The following is a 17,203-nucleotide window of genomic DNA, read 5'->3' on the forward strand; positions in this document are numbered from 1 at the left end:
ACACTGGTTCAGGAAGGAATTTTTTTTTAAACTTTGAAATGTCAATTTACTTGCTACACGTACAGTTTTCAAGTCTCCATAGCTCCTAATATAAATATTATTTGTTATTCTCCCCCCCCAAAAAAATCACGATTATTTAAGCTACTGTTCAAAGTTCAAATATCTCATAGCTTATTGCCTAAGATTATACGACAACTGCCTGAGCTCTATTCCCTAAATATTCATACCTTTAGAGCTGAGTATTGATTATCTTCAATATTGGAGAAGATAAATGGAAGGAAGGAAGGAAGGAAGGAAGGAAGGAAGGAAGGAAGGAAAGAAGGAAGGAAGGATAATAGACACGATTCAGAATCTTATTCTTGGTGAACATTTAAAATGATGATAATGATGGTGATAACTACCATTTATTACATGCTTATCATATTCCAAGAATTTGCATTTGTCCTAATTCATTTTAACCAGAGCCTAATGAATTAATTCTATTCCACTTATAAACAAGATAAAGAAGGGTCAAATTGCTTAAGTATGTCACTTGGTTTGTATATGTCTAAGCCAAAATTTAAATCCAGACCTACCTACAGTTGTCCATAAACCTGTTATGGGGGATGCTATACATCTTCTTTCAGGCTCCTTATATTCTATTTTATTGGTGTTTGCTGAAAAGGAAAAAAATCAAAATTCATTAATAGATTGTTAATCTTGGGATACCTGGATGACTCAGTCGGTTAAGCATCTGACTCTTGATTTCAACTCAGGTCATGATCTTAGGGTCCTTAGATCAAGCCCTGTGTCAGGCTCTGTGCTCACGTGGAGTCTGCTTGAGATTCTCTCCCTCTCTCTCTGCCCCTCCCCCCTTGCACATGCTCATTCACACTCTCTCACTCTCTCAAATAAATAATCCTTTGAAAAAAATAGATTATTAATCTTTTAACTCAAAACATGAACTCTTTAAATTTGTGCTTTTACTTAAGAGAATGTTTCTAGATGGCAAGATTTAAAGGTCATTTTCTCATTTCTAGTGTTTACTTAAATGGTATCAGTTGAATATTCTTTTCCTGCCCTGCATTCCCTCCCAGATATCCAAATGTAGTCCACTAGGAACCCTTGTGGACATGCTTAAAGCCTAACATGCTGAACATCTGGAGCCTGCAAGGCAGCAGATCTCACTGGCAGAATAACCTTTCTTTCCAGTGAGCAGTGACATGAATGATACAGACAATACTAATGGGAATACTCAGTAAAAGACAGTTGGCACATTTTATTCTTTGGAACTATATAATTGTGAACCATGAAATTCCTGGCTATCTTCTATAGTGAGAACTTTGTTTTTCAGATAAACCTAATAATGAAAAGTGATACACTAGAAAGCACTTCTATATTCTTTCCTAATACACAAACCATTAGTCCTTCCCAATAAATGCATGACAAATTCTCCTTCTATTCCAACAGTTGGGAGAGGGAAGAAAAGACTTATCACAGAGACTGAAAAAGAGATGACTGATACCCACAAGCCAGTTTCTCTCATGATGAGCAATGAAAAGGAGCCTTTATTCCTCCATAATTTGTAGGAGCAAAAAAAGTGCATGTTTTTCATATAGGCCATGAGAAGGTAAGGGCCAGAAAGAGAGAAAACTACCTAGCCTGACATTATTTTACATCATACTCAAGAAGGCTGGCTTGAAGAAGTAACACACCTCAGAAGAAAGAAACTGGAGGTGTTCCACCAGATGCTCCAAGGCGAAGAGACATGTCTTAGGAGACCACACAGAGGCACTTATCCAAAGTAACTGAAGAGAAGATACCTCCAGGAGATGTATTTTTGTTTTGGAGGGGAAGGAGACAAAAGAAAAAGAAATCAATACTTCCATAGCTAGAGAAAACCAGTAACAGACTGATTCAAGTTAATGAAGACCACTCTCTGCTTCTTATAGCCCCTCTTCCTTTCCTCATTTAGAATCCTGGAGAAGTCCCAAGTAGCCTAATGCACTGGGGCAGAGCACTAGAAATGCTAGATGAGAACATGGATAAGAAGTCTACATATTTTCCCTTCCCTCTACAGTTTCTTAGCCTGTAACAGTTGGGAGAGGGAAGAAGATTTAACTTTAAATGAAAAAGTAGTTATTTTTTACTGGACTTTATATGATGATTACTAAACTGGGAATTTTTTATGGAACTACAAATAAACACTGGATTGTTGACTATCTGGGGTGAACTCCTAACTACCACCACCGCTGCTGCCACCCCCCCCCAACACACACACACAAGCATTGGGTATGTCCAAGGGCAGAAAAAAAATAGCCACAGTTAAATGAGTTAAAATGGACCAAAGAAAATGAAAGCATTTTCTATCTACATACTATATGTCCTGTTGTTTATACTTGCAATTCTTGAAATCCCTTTAGGCCATTCTTAAAGTACTTTATATTCTACCTTTTCTTGAATCCTCTCTCACACAGCAGTCATCATTACATTTGGGGGAATTTCTGCCTAGAGCAAGATGCTTATTTTAAACTGGGACTATACCCTGTTTTGTATCTTTGTCATTTCCCATTTTATACATCCCAGGTGCTATCACCGCTGAAGACAAGAGTAAGCTAGCAAAACAGGTAACACAAATTAGCTCTGCTACTGATCTTTTCTTCTAATTAGATCCCTGCAGAACAGCCATGTCACACCGCCAGAAAATGGAGGCAAACCTCTGCCCTGCGATCAGAAAAGAGATGAAAAAGAATTTGCGTTTTATTAGGTTTGTCATCACTTATAACATTAGCACCAAATCCTTGCCTGGGCACCATCAAGTTGTACAATACCTAAGAATCCAGGAACCATACTAAGATCTGATTTGTGGAAATTAGTGGAAATTAGTGTCTATATTGGAAAGAAGCAACTGAGTTCCTCTGAGTCAACAGGTTAAAATTTTTGAGCAGAAAAATGTTTATAAGTTGGGAATATGATCTTGACTAATTTATCGCCAATCAAGAAACTTTTCCATTTTTTTATATACTTCACCTAAAAGATAATCATTATTGCTCAATGAAGGAGATTAAGTCCAAAAATATTTTTCAAGTCTTTATTAGGATCAAAGGGTGAAATGAGAATTCTTTAATCAAAAATTTTTATCAAAGTTCACTTACAGTTATACAACTTTTCTTATATTTTAATATAAAGCACAGTTACATCCTTTGAGAAACACCTATTTGGAAAGGATAATGGTAAAGTAGAAGTTAAAATGAAACTCAAGCCACCTGAACCTTGCCCTAGGTTTCTCACTAATTAATTTTCTGACCCTGGAAATCACACAATGTTGCTGTGAGTCTCATTTTACTGAATCTACTTTTATAAAATTATTCATATCCCCCAGAAATAAAGAAAACAGTTCTTACACTCTCAAATTAGGATAGACATATTCCAATCTTGTTCATAAAGCTGTTACAAAGGTCAAAAATATATGTGAACAAACTTATGAAAGTATAAAGTGCAAAACAAATGTTAGTAAAGGCTAAATTCTCAATAACATACTGAATACCTTTGCAAATACACTTTCCATGACTTATTTTGCTAGTCCTCACACTAATGCAGGTCAAGTAAGTACTTTTACAACCGTAACTTCACAGAGGAATATAGAACTATATCAAGATGACATAAACAATAAATAGTTGTCAAGTAACCAAGAACAGAAAGCCCAGAAAACCTGACCCCAGAAAAATATTCTGAAAAAAAAATAGCACATTCAAAATTTGAGGTTAGGACAATAACCGTGAATTTAAAATACATAAAAATTAAATATACTCTTGAAATTAAAAAAATCTGTACTTCTGTTTTTTTTTAAGATTTTATTTATTTATTTGACAGAGAGAGAGAGAGACGGCCAGTGAGAGAGGGAACACAAGCAGTGGGAGTTGGAGAGGGAGAAGCAGGCTCCCAGCGGAGGAGCCTGATGTGGGGCTCGATCCCAGAATGCCGGGATCACGCCCTGAGCCCAAGGCAGATGCTTAACGACTGAGCCACCCAGGCGCCCCTAAAAAATCTGTACTTCTTACAGTCAGCTACATTTCCTTGGAAGTACCAAATCATACAGATGAAAATAATTATTTAATTCATTAAGGAGACAGACCAGCAGAAGGAGGGGTTAAGATGGCGGAGGAGTAGGGGACCCCTTTTTCAGCCGGTCCGGAGTTGAGCTGGATAGGTACCAGACCAGCCTGAACATCCACGGAATCAGCCTGAGACGCAGGAAGATACATCTGGATCTCTACAAACGAACATCTCCAGCGCTGAGTATTGAGGTATGAAGCGGGGAGCCGTGAAACCCCGCACAGATATCAGAAGATAAATGGAAGGGGGAGGGAGCTGCCATGTTCAGCGCCAGGAAGCGGTAGCCACCTGCACGGGGGAGCAGGTGGACTCAAGGACTGGCACCCGTGAGAGAGCAGACTGAGACCGTGAGCTGGGAGCGTGTGACACCAGACTTCTCATGGAACTCCGGTGAGCTCACTGAAACCAGACTGAGACCGGGAGCTCCGGGAATGCGTGGGGGTGGCTGGTGGCTGGCAGCTGGTGGTCTTAGAAACACAAAGGACAGAGATGCAACGGCCCTAGAAGTAAGGGCTGGAACGCCAGGTGTGGGGCGCACATCCCCTGACGTGGCAGGGTTGAGCAGCACCAACAGAAACAGAGTTAAAGTGGCCAGAATATCAGTGGAGAACGGTTCGCAATCCCTCTGTTCTGAGGCAGAGGCTGAGATTTGGCCACTACTGCTCAACTCTCAGAAGAGGCACAGCAAACCTCCAGGGGCACAGTCCTTAAGCATCTGTCTTCAGCTCAGGGCGTGATCCCGGCGTTCAAGAATCGAGTCCCGCATCGGGCTCCTCTGCTGGGAGACTGCTTCTTCCTCTCCCACTCCCCTGCTTGTGTTCCCTCTCTTGCTGGCTGTCTCTCTGTCACAAAATAAATAAAATCTTAAAAAAAAAAAAAAGAAGCCCACATCCCTAAGATCCCTATAAAACAAGGGCTCATGGCCTGGGTCCCGGTCAATAATTTGGGCTCTGGACAACCCCACAACCTCTCCTCATCAGAATGACGAGAAGGAGAAATACCCCCCAGCAAAGAAAGACAATAAGTCTGTGGCCTCTGCCACAGAACTAATGGATATGGATATAACCAAATTATCAGAAATGGAATTCAGAGGAAAGGTGGTCAAGATGATGTGTAGACTTGAAAAAAGTATTAACGAAAATGTTAATGAGAATATAGAATCTCTAAGGGCGGAAATAGGAGAGAATTTGGCAGAAATTAAAAATTCTATGAGCCAAATGCAGTCAAAACTAGAGGCTCTGACGGCAAGGGTGAATGAGGCAGAAGAACATATCAGTGAATTGTAGGATGGGTTAGTAGAAGAAAAAGCTAAAATAGAATCTGGACTCCAAAAAATCCATGCACAGGAATGTAGGTTACGGGAGATTACTGACTCAATGAAACATTCCAATGTCAGAATCATTGGCATCCCTGAGGGGGTGGAGAAAAACAGAGGTCTAGAAGAGATATTTGAAAAAATTGTAGCTGAAAACTTCCCTAATCTAGCAAAGGAAACAAACATTCGTGTCCAAGAGGCAGGGAGGACCCCTCCCAAGCTCAACCACGATAAACCTACACCACGTCACGTCATAGCGTAATTCGCAAATATTAGATCCAAGGATACACTATTGAAAGCGGCCAGGGCAAAGAAATTTCTCACGAACCAAGGCAAAGGCATCAGAATTACGTCAGACCTGTCTACACAGACCTGGAATGAGAGAAAGGGTTAGGGGGGCATTTTTAAAGCTCTTTCAGAGAAAAACATGCAGCCAAGAATCTTTATCCAGCAAGGCTGTCATTCAGAATTGATGGAGAAATAAAGACATTCCAGAATCGCCAGTCATTGACCAATTTTGTAACCACGAAACCAGCCCTTAAAGAAATATTAAGGGGGGTTCTATAAAGTAAAAAGGCCACAAGATTGATACAGAACAGAAAGTCACAATCTATAGAAACAAAGACTTTACGGGCAACATGGAATCATTAAAATCATATCTCTCAATAATCACTCTCAATGTAAATGGCCTAAATGCTCCCATAACACCACAGGGTTGCAGATTGGATAAAAAGACATGACCTATCCATTTGCTGTCTACAAGAGACTCACGTTGAACCTAAAGATACATTCAGACTGAAAGTAAAGGGATGGAATACCATCTTTCATGCCAATGGACCTCAAAAGAAAGCTGGGGTAGCAATTCTCAGATCAAACAGATTGGATTTTAAACTAAAGACTATAGTTAGAAACACAGAAGGGCACTATATTATTCTCAAAGGATGTATACAATGAGTGGATATGACAATTATAAATATATATGCCCCCAACAGGGGAGCAGCAAGATACACAAGCCAACTCTTAACCACAATAAAGAGACATATACATAAAAATACACTAATAGTAGGAGACCTCAACACTCCACTATCAGCAATAGACAGATCACCTAAGCAAGAAATCAGCAAAGAAACAAGAGCTTTGAATGCCATACTAGACGAGTTGGACCTCATAGATATATAGAACACTACACCCCAGAACCAAAGAATACTCATTCTATTCTAATGCCCATGGAACAGTCTCAAGGATAGAACGTATACTGGGTCACAAAACAGGTCTCAACCGATACCAACCCTGCATATTCTCAGACCACAATGCTTTGAAATTGGAACTCAACCACAAGGAAAAATTTGCAAGAAACTCAAACACTTGGAGACTAAGAACCATCCTGCTCAAGAATGACTCAATAAACCAGGAAATCAAAAATCAATTTAAACAATTTATGGAGACCAACGAGAATGAAAACACAACTGTCCAAAACCTATGGGATACTGCAAAGGCAGTCCTAAGGGGGAAATACATAGCCATCTAAGCCTCACTCAAAAGAATAGAAAAATCTAAAATGCAGTTTTTATATTCTCACCTCAAGAAGCTGGAACAGCAACAGAGGGACAGGCCTAATCCACTCACGAGGAAGCAGCTGACCAAGATTAGAGCAGAAATCAATGAATTAGAAACCAGGAGTACAGTAGAGCAGATCAACAGAACTAGAAGCTGGTTCTTTGAGAGAATCAATAAAATTGACAGACTGCTGGCAAGACTTATCCAAAAGAATAGAGAAAGGACCCAAATTAATAAAATTATGAATGAAAAGGGAGAGGTCACAATCAACACCAATGAAATTGGAAGGATTATTAGAAATTTTTATCAACAGCTATATGCCAATAAATTAAGCAATCTGGACGAGATGGAGGCCTTCCTGGAAACCTATAAACTACCAAGATTGAAACCGGAAGAAATTGATTTCTTAAACAGGCCAATTAATTATGAAGAAATTGAGTCAGTGATAAACAACCTTCCAAATAACAAAACTCCAGGCCCGGACGGTTTTCCTGGGGAATTCTACCAAACATCCAAAGAAGAAATAATACCTATTCTCCTAAAGCTATTTCAAAAAATAGAAACAGAAGGAAAGCTACCAAACTCATTCTATGAGGACAATATTACCTTGATCCCCAAACCAGGCAAAGACCCCATCAAAAAGGAGAATTACAGACTGATTTCCCTAATGAATATGGACGCTAGAATCCTCAACTATATCCTGGCTAATAGAATCCAACAGTACATTAAAAGGATTATCCATCATGACCAAGTGGGATTCATCCCTGGGATGCAAGCGTGGTTTAACACTCACAAATCAATCAGCGTGATACATCATATCAACAAGAAAAGACACAGGAACCATATGATCCTCTCAATTGATGCAGAAAAAGCATTTGACAAAATACAGCATTCTTTCCTGATTAAAACCCTTCAGAGTGTAGGGATAGAGGTTACATTTCTCAATCTCATAAAAGCCATCTATAAAAAGCCTACAGCAAATATCATTCTCAATGGGGAAAAGCTGGAAGGAAGCCTTTCCCTTAAGATCAGGAACACGACAAGGATGCCTACTCTCACCACTATTATTCAACATAGTACTAGAAGTCCTTGCAACAGCAATCAGACAACAAAAAGGGATCAAAGGTATCCAAATTGTCAAAGAAGAAGTCAAAATGTCTCTCTTTGCAGACGACATGATACTCTATATGGAAAACCCAAAAGAATCCACTCCCAAACTACTAGAAGTTATAGAGCAATTCGGTAATGTGGCAGGATACAAAATCAATGCTCAGAAATCAGTTGCATTTCTATACACGAATAATGAGACTGAAGAAAGAGTAATTAGGGAATCCATTCCATTTACAATAGCACCAAAAACCATATGTTACCTTGGAATTAACTTAACCAGAGACATAAAGGATCTATATTCTAGAAACTACAAATCACTCTTGAAAGACATTGAGGAAGACACAAAAAGATGGAATAATATTCCATGCTCATGGATCAGAAAAATTAACATAGTTAAAATATGCATGCTACCCAGAGCAATCTACACTTTCAATGCTATCCCGATCAAAATACCGATGACGTTTTTCAAGGAACTGGAACAAATAGTCCTTAAATTTGTATGGGACCAGAAAAGGCCCCGAATTGCCAAGGAACTGTTGAAAAGGAAAAACAAAGCTGGGGGCATCACAATGCCGGATTTTGAGCTGTACTACAAAGCTGTGATCACAAAGACAGCATGGTACTGGCACAAAAACAGACACATAGACCAATGGAACAGAATAGAGAACCCAGAAATGGACCCTCGGCTCTTTGGGCAACTAATCTTTGATAAAGCAGGAAAAACATCCAGTGGAAAAAAGACAGTCTCTTCAACAAATGGTGCTGGGAAAATTGGACAGCTACATGCAAAAGAATGAAACTTGACCACTCTCTCACGCCATACACAAAGATAAACTCCAAATGGATGAAAGACCTTGATGTGAGACAGGAATCCATCAAAATCCTAGAGGAGAACATAGGCAGCAACCTCTACGACATCGGCCAAAGTAACCTTTTTCATGACAGATCTCCAAAGGCAAGAGAAACAAAAGAAAAAATGAACTTGTGGGACTTCATCAAGATAAAAAGCTTCTGCAGAGCCAAGGAAACAGTCAAAAAAACTACGAGGCAGCCCACAGAATGGGAGAATATATTTGCAAATGATGCAACAGATAAAAGACTGGTATCCAAGATCTACAAAGAACTTCTCAAACTCAATACGCGAGAAACAAATAAACAAATCAAAAAATGGGCAGAAGATATGAACAGACACTTTTCCAATGAAGACATACAAATGGCTAACAGACACATGAAAAAATGTTCAAAATCATTAGCCATCGGGAAAATTCAAATCAAAACCACACTAAGATACCACCTTACGCCAGTTAGGATGGCAAAAATTGACAAGGCAAGAAACAACAATTGCTGGAGAGGATGTGGAGAAAGGGGATCCCTCCTACATTGTTGGTGGGAATGCAAGTTGGTACAGCCACTCTGGAAAACACTGTGGAGGTCCCTTAAAAAGTTAAAAATTGAGCTACCCTATGATCCAGCCATTGCACTACTGGGTATTTACCCCAAAGATAGAGACGTAGTGAAGAGAAGGGCCATATGCACCCCAATGTTCATAGCAGCATTGTCCACAATAGCCAAATCGTGGAAGGAGCCGAGATGCCCTTCAACAGATGAATGGATTAAGAAGTTGTGGTCCATATATACAATGGAATATTACTCAGCTATCAGAAAGAATGAGTTCTCAACATTTGCTGCAACATGGACGGCGCTGGAGGAGATAATGCAAAGTGAAATAAGTCAAGCAGAGAAAGACATATATCATATGATTTCTCTCATCTATGGAACATAAGAACTAGGAAGATCGGTAGGGGAAGAAAGGGATAAAGAAAGGGGGTGTAATCAGAAGGGGGAATGAATCATGAGAGACTATGGACTCTGAGAAACAAACTGAGGGCTTCAGAGGGGAGGGGGTGGGGGAATGGGATGGACTGGTGATGGGTAGTGAGGAGGGCACGTGTTGCATGGTGCACTGAGTGTTATGCGCAACTACTGAAGCATCGAGCTTTGCATCGGAAACCAGGGATATACTGTATGGTGACTAACATAATATAATAAAAAAACATTAAAAAAAAAAAGGAGACTGGGGCGCCTGGGTGGCACAGCGGTTAAGCGTCTGCCTTCAGCTCAGGGCGTGATCCCGGCGTTCTGGGATCGAGTCCCACATCATGCTCCTCCGTTATGAGCCTGCTTCTTCCTCTCCCACTCGCCCTGCTTGTGTGCCCTCTCTTGCTGGCTGTCTCTATCTCTGTCAAATAAATAAATAAAATCTTAAAAAAAATAAAATTAAATTAAAAAAAAATAAAAAAAGGAGACAAACCAGCAAATTTACTGTTTCCAAATCTGCAGTCTAAAATATAAAATTCCAGTATGTCTGCAAAAAGAGAACTAATGATAAATACACAATAGACTTAATGTTGAGAAATGTGGAAGAAGGGTACATCAACCACTTTCACAATTTTGAATTTGATGTGAGTAGACTGTGATGTGGAGAATACCCAAATAAACCACACGAAGTAGGAATTTAAAAATCTAAGAAGACACATTTTGTTGCTGCTGTTGTCCATAAGTATTATCTTTATATAGAAATCCCTGGAAATTGCTTTAAAACCCAATATCAAGAGATCTTCCAGAACAGAAACACAAATGTTTCCCTTGTTACATAGTTTTTTATAGAATTATTATTTATGTAATGGCTTATTGCTGTACTTCCTTCAAGATTACTTTGGTAATTTTTACCAAACCTTCTAATGATCCTCCTAAAGGCCCAGAAACTAGTAAAACAATCTCTTAAATAACTCTTTACATAACATTTTGCAAAAATACTTGACTGAATTCCTTCATTCCTTTGCTTTACCATTTACATTGACTACCAGCAAACTCAGCTTCAAAGATTTTCACATTTTCAAAAAGAGCAAAAACATCATACTTCCCATCTGATGAAGAGTTCACAGGCCCACAAGAACTGAAGAGCTGAGAACAAAGGCCTGCTGTTTTGAAAATTGTGCATGAACCCCAAACAAGGACTGTCATCTGATCTTGTCTGTTGTGGCGAGCGTTCTGCATAGCTCTGATATAGTCCTGGAGCTCCTTTTGTAACCCTTTCTTGCACATTGATAATACTGATTTTATTTCCATGCGTTCTTACACAATCCATGTAGATAGGGTTGGAGGAATTTAGTAAATCCTGATTGAGTTGAACACAGGCTATCACAACTTTACAGTAGAAATTCCAAGGAGCCTCAGTATCATGCCCATGAGGAAAGTGGAATTATCTATTTGCAGGTCAATATCTTGGATTTGAATTAGAGGAACATGGTGATCCTATTGATCTTGACTCACTTAGAAGGCAAACAAATGAACAGAGAGCACAGAAATTGGATTGACTTTTTGTAAGTCAACTTAGCATTTCTCACTAAAATGTCAAATACACTATTCAAAAGTTCTAAAAATCCTGTCATTTTTTTTTTTTTGGTGGATTTCATTTCATCTGTGTTACTAGTTTTAGCCTCCTAGTAATACTGTAGCACTTGGAGATGGGATATTATCACCCAATATATGTTTCAAAGAACTTCTTTGTAGAATTTAACCATTAATTGCTGGAGACTTATTACCGGGGCCTTACTGATTTTGTAACACTCTGAAGGGAAAAGCAATATATATATTTTTAAGATTTATTTATTTTAGAGAGAGAAAGAATACGTGTGTGCATTGGGGAGGGGCAGAGAGGAAGAGAGAAACTTTTTTTTTAAGATTTTATTTATTTATCTGACAGAGAGAGAGACAGCCAGCGAGAGGGGGAACACAAGCAGGGGGAGTGGGAGAGGAAGAAGCAGGCTCCCAGCAGAGGAGCCTGATGCGGGGCTCGATCCCATAACGCTGGGATCACGCCCTGAGCCAAAGTCAGATGCTTAATGACTGAGCCACCCAGCGTCCCAAGAGGAAGACAGAATCTTAAGCAGACTCCATGCTTGAGCACAGAGCCGGAGGCAGGGCTTGATCTCACCACCCTGAGATCAGTACCTGAGGTGAAACCAAGAGTTAGACACTTAACTGACTGTGCCACCCAGGTGCCTCTCAGGAAAGACCATATGTTCTAGGAGTATATTTAAATTTCAGTTTCTAAAGAGATTTCAGAATAAACAAAGATCAACAGATTTCTTCAGAGTCTAAGAAATTTTTGTGTCTCTCCTATTGATACTGACAACATGCATGTAACAAGTGGTGAGGATCCAGACTACTACAAAAGCCCAAAAAGTAACTCTAATACTTATCTAAAGTTCTCAGCCACGAGCTCACATAAATCACATAAATATTACGAAGAGTTATTGTAAGACTTATTTGGGTAAGTTCACACTCTCTCTCCTTACACTGGTGTATTTACTAGAAAGGGTGAGAGTGGAACATATGTACATGCATCAGCTCCATACCCTATTCAGAGGATATGAGCTTCCTCTTTACTTCCTAGTGTAGAGGGGAGAGGCTATATATCTGTAAGCTACAGGAGTGAATTGGCAGGACATGAGTTACTCAGCTAGCTGACTGTACCTATTAAGATCCTGGATCCTTATTCTCACCCCACCCCCTCCTGTCCTGACACAACAAGCAACACGCTGATTAGAATAAAGCCAGTATGAAATTGCTATGAAAAACATGGGAAAGATTCTTACTCTCTCCTTTATAGTAAACCAGGGTCCAGTGATACCTTCTCTAAGAGAAATAAGAGACAACTGGTGACAAATCTCTTGGAAAAAACAAATAAAACATAACCCAGTTGAAGCCACAATAAATTACTTTCACAAAATCACTTATGAGCAAGCATGTTGTATTAAGCTACTGGGTTTCAGGGTTTGTAAGGCAGGATTATGATGGAATGGAGTTGGAGTGTGAGGGAAATAAAATGGAGGTGAGTATAAAGCAAATAAAGGAATTGAGAATGACTCCTGGGTTTGGATAAGTTAAATAGGCCCAATCTCTAGCGATTATGCATGTGTTCTTTATTTTTTTTATCAAGATGGCACAACAAAATCTGTTCCTTCCTTCCTTTTTAACATCAACAGATTTTGTTATGAAAAATAATCATGTATTTCTTCTGGAAACTGTGCTGTATCACTGATCACCTAAATAGAATCAATGAATATATGTGATCTAGGTCAATGCCTTTGACATGGAACAGACACAGAACTAAAACAAGCCCATCTACCAGGTACTTGATATACTGTTGTATCAGGGGTATTCTGTATACCTAGAAATTCTGAGAAATTTCTAAAGTTTGGAGATATTTGAAACTACACTTTTGAAATCATACCATATGTCAATATATATAATATCTCACTTATTCTTCACAGTGACCTTATAAAAACAACTATTATTTAGAGTTTTTATTACTGGACAACTTGAAATGACAAATGTTATATTCATTCCATAAAAACAGTTCCGTTTGCTAAAATGAAATTTTCTCTTAGGTCTGTAAAATAATTTTCTACTTTAAAATGAAAAACATGGTCACAGATAGACACATCTCCTTTCTCCTACATCTACTGTTATTCAAAACCGCCCCTTCATCTTTGACTCTAAACACTTTCCCTGGACAAACAATATTTAATTCCCATTAATTAGGAGTGAGTCCCTCTTTTTAGAAAAATATTTCCTATTAATTCAGTTATGAATGACATCACTTAGTTATTTTTATTGTAGTTGATTTGTTTGCAGAGATATTTTGCTACTTAATATATATAAAATACTATCAGTGTATATCTAAAACCAAATGAAAGCCAATGAGAGGAACAGAGGAAATGTTTGGGGATGAGGGAGTTGTGTGTAAGAACGTATGTGTAGCTATGACACTGAAATTTTGGACATGTTCCAATTTTGCACAGCTTAGCAGAAATAGTAATACTTCCCTGCAAGAATGTCTTTTAATACTATCTCCCAACAACCATATCAAACTTCCTCTTAAACATCTTTGTGTTGTTATTGTGCTTTTTTCTTCACATAAAAAACAATCATTGTATTAAGACTATGTCTCCTATATTACAGATGATCCCACATCTATAATTCTATTACAAAAATGCACTGGTGTTTTTAATGCCAGTGGCTTTTAGATAATTATGTTTTTAACACAAATTTATCAGCATAACAACCCATTCCACAAAATAGAAAAGAGGCAATATTTACATCAATGGTGCTTTGAAACTAACATTTTCCCTCAGGGATTCATAGCCACATAGTCTCTAGTCTTTCCTCTTGACAGGTTATAAATATTCTAAGAAGTAACTGTTTTGATGTTGCCTTAAAAAGAGGGGGGAAAAAGTAAAGAAATCTGGCACTACATGCATTTTCACATAAATTTCTCTATCACATTTGACAGTTTAATTATATTGTTGTTATTTGCATTTCTCATGTTACTTCATACGTCAGAGTCCTAGCTAATGGATTTCCATAAAGCAATACTTCATAGTGTTCTTTGCTGAATGAAATCTTATCTTAGTTTCTTGTTGTGCTAGATAAATTCAATCAGCAACAACCATATGTTAAGAACTCTGAAGTTTGTTAGAATCAACAATTTCTGAAAGCCTTGATTGTTGGCTATACATAATACATGTTCTCAAATAAAAGCATTCTATGACAGAGAGAATTAAAAAAAATCACTAAGGAAATTTACTGGGGGGGGGGAAGAAATTGTGTTCATATTTCAACACAATTTGAAAACACTTGTATACATTTCCCTCTAGCAACAATTACCCAAGAATTAGAAAAATTTCTGCCATGTCTCATCTCTTCTCAAACTTTTCCACACTAGAATCCAAAGATAAGTTACAGAAGCATGAATTATTTGAATATTGTTTTGTACACTTTAATAAATGCTGTCTGCCATCAGATTCCAATCAATACAGTAACATTTTAGACTTGTCAAGGAATGAGTAGAATCACCCCTGGAACAAAACAGAAGAACCGAATCTCAACTGGCAAAATTGCATTATTTAGTTTCCCTTTATGATCAGCCATGTTAATTGCATTTTCACCACAGTTTTGCAATTTTTTTGTGATGCTGAGAAACGTGGTAGTAATCTTAAAATAAGGCCTACTAGGTTCTTTATTCTACCAAGAAGAAATCAGTAGGTTCTAAAACTTGAGCATGCATTTACCACCACCCGGAAGACTTGTAAAAACAGATTCTTGGGTTCTGTCTCCAGAGTTTACAAAGCAGTAGCTTTGGGTCAGGGCCCCAGAATCTGTATGGCTCACAAGTTCTGGGTGATGATGATGCTGGTCTAGGGAAACACACTTTCAGGTAACAGAATGAGAGGATTTCTGTGCAGAGAACTGGACTCTTCCAAAAACAGTTTGGCTAATTTCCTGTATGGGAGGGGAAAACCTTTCCCTCTTCCTTCTAGATTCTTTAACTGATTTAATAATTAAATTGACATGAAGCCAATTAACAGGAGAAAGATTTAATTTCATACATAGAGGAGCTCATAAAAATATGACACTCAAAGAGGTGGCCAAAGTCAGCAGTTTTTATACTGTTAAGACAAAGAAACAATAAATTTGTGAAGAACTGACCAAACAAAGAAGTTTGGGTTTAGGGTAGTTTGTTAGTGAAGAAGTAACAGGGTTTGTTTACACAGCCTGCTTAGTCCTGAATTCCTTATCTATGGTGATAAGGATGTCTCTTGGCCTCCTGCTATGAGAAGGGTACCTTTCACATGGGAGATTTATTTCCTGCTTTCACGGGGACAAAAGAGAGTCAGTGTGTTCTTCTTCCACGGGCTGTTTCTTAAGTATCTTTAATTCAAAATAATCAATATGCCAAAATGGCATACTTTGGGGTGACCTGCCCTAAACCCCATCATCCCTCATTCCAAACTATAAGTAGATCATTTTAATCATTCTCCATTTTCTTCTCTTTTATTAAAATGACTCCAAAGAAAACTGAAAAATTAAAATTTCGGTTTTATTAATCCAAAAGCTCAGCATTAGTAAAGAGACAATTCTCTTTTCCTGCCAGAAGATCAGAATAATTTTTAGAAGAATGGATTGATAGAAGGAAAAAAGGAAGAAAGGGAGGGCAGGAGGAAGGATGGAAGGAAGAAATCAGCTAATTACCAGTTAAGCTCTAGGGAGCCAGTCCATCGTATCATCACAAAAGTTAGGATCTCACTTGGTACCTCATTATAGGTATGACATATTAATCAAAATCTGGTCTTGTTCAGGCCAGGGAGGGAGGAAATAAAGAAGGAGGGAAGGAGGGGAGAATGAAGTAAAGAAAGAAAGAAAGAAAGAAAGTAAAGAGTTTCAAGGGCTTTAGAGAGAAAGACGTCTCAAATAATAATGACAGTGAAATAAATGCAATTTTACCTAAAAAGAGGACTTGAAGGCCACAGAATCTGCCAATTCGAGTAATTTTACAAATCATGTCTATTGTCCTCAAATACTTTTTTCTTTAAATTCTCAGCTGCCACACAATTGGGTGGTCAATTAGGATAATTTGTGTATAGGCTCATCAGTAATTTCATTTGGGGGCCTCTGGTTGCATTCCTAAAGGATTAAATAAGATACCTCTAAAAATCTTATTTCAAATGATTGCTCCAATCAATGAACAATTATGAAGTTAATCAATTTTAAACAGAATATTTTTGTAAGTTTGAAACATTTTACAGGACACTTTCCTAATTACTAATTTTATTTCCTTTATGGAAGAACAACTGAAACAAAGGCACTCTAGCTACTACAAACAATAATTGCCTGTTGCAAAGATTTAGTAATTTCACCTTAAAATTTTATTTCAGACATTACTGAAAATATGTAGACATTTAAACCGGACTGACACAGATTCCAGAGTCTTTCTATTAGTGATCTCTTTTCCAAGCCACAGTACCTTCCCAGACCAGAGTAATAAAATGGAATGTTGTCTCATCCACCTGTTGGCTGTTGATCATGTGCCCAGCATCTCCTGGATTTGGCAGAATGCAAAGAAAGTAAGATGAAGTCTGGTGCCTAAGATGAAGACAATCTAGGAAGAAGACAAGATAACTACCTGAAATCAGGAGTCTACATGTCATTAAAAAAAAAAAAAAAACCTGAAGTGGAAAAACTGGCTTCTGTAGTCAGAAAAAAACAACTTTAATTTGG

Source organism: Ursus arctos, unplaced genomic scaffold, assembly GCF_023065955.2.
Source record: "Ursus arctos isolate Adak ecotype North America unplaced genomic scaffold, UrsArc2.0 scaffold_2, whole genome shotgun sequence".
Classification (NCBI taxonomy): domain Eukaryota; kingdom Metazoa; phylum Chordata; class Mammalia; order Carnivora; family Ursidae; genus Ursus; species Ursus arctos.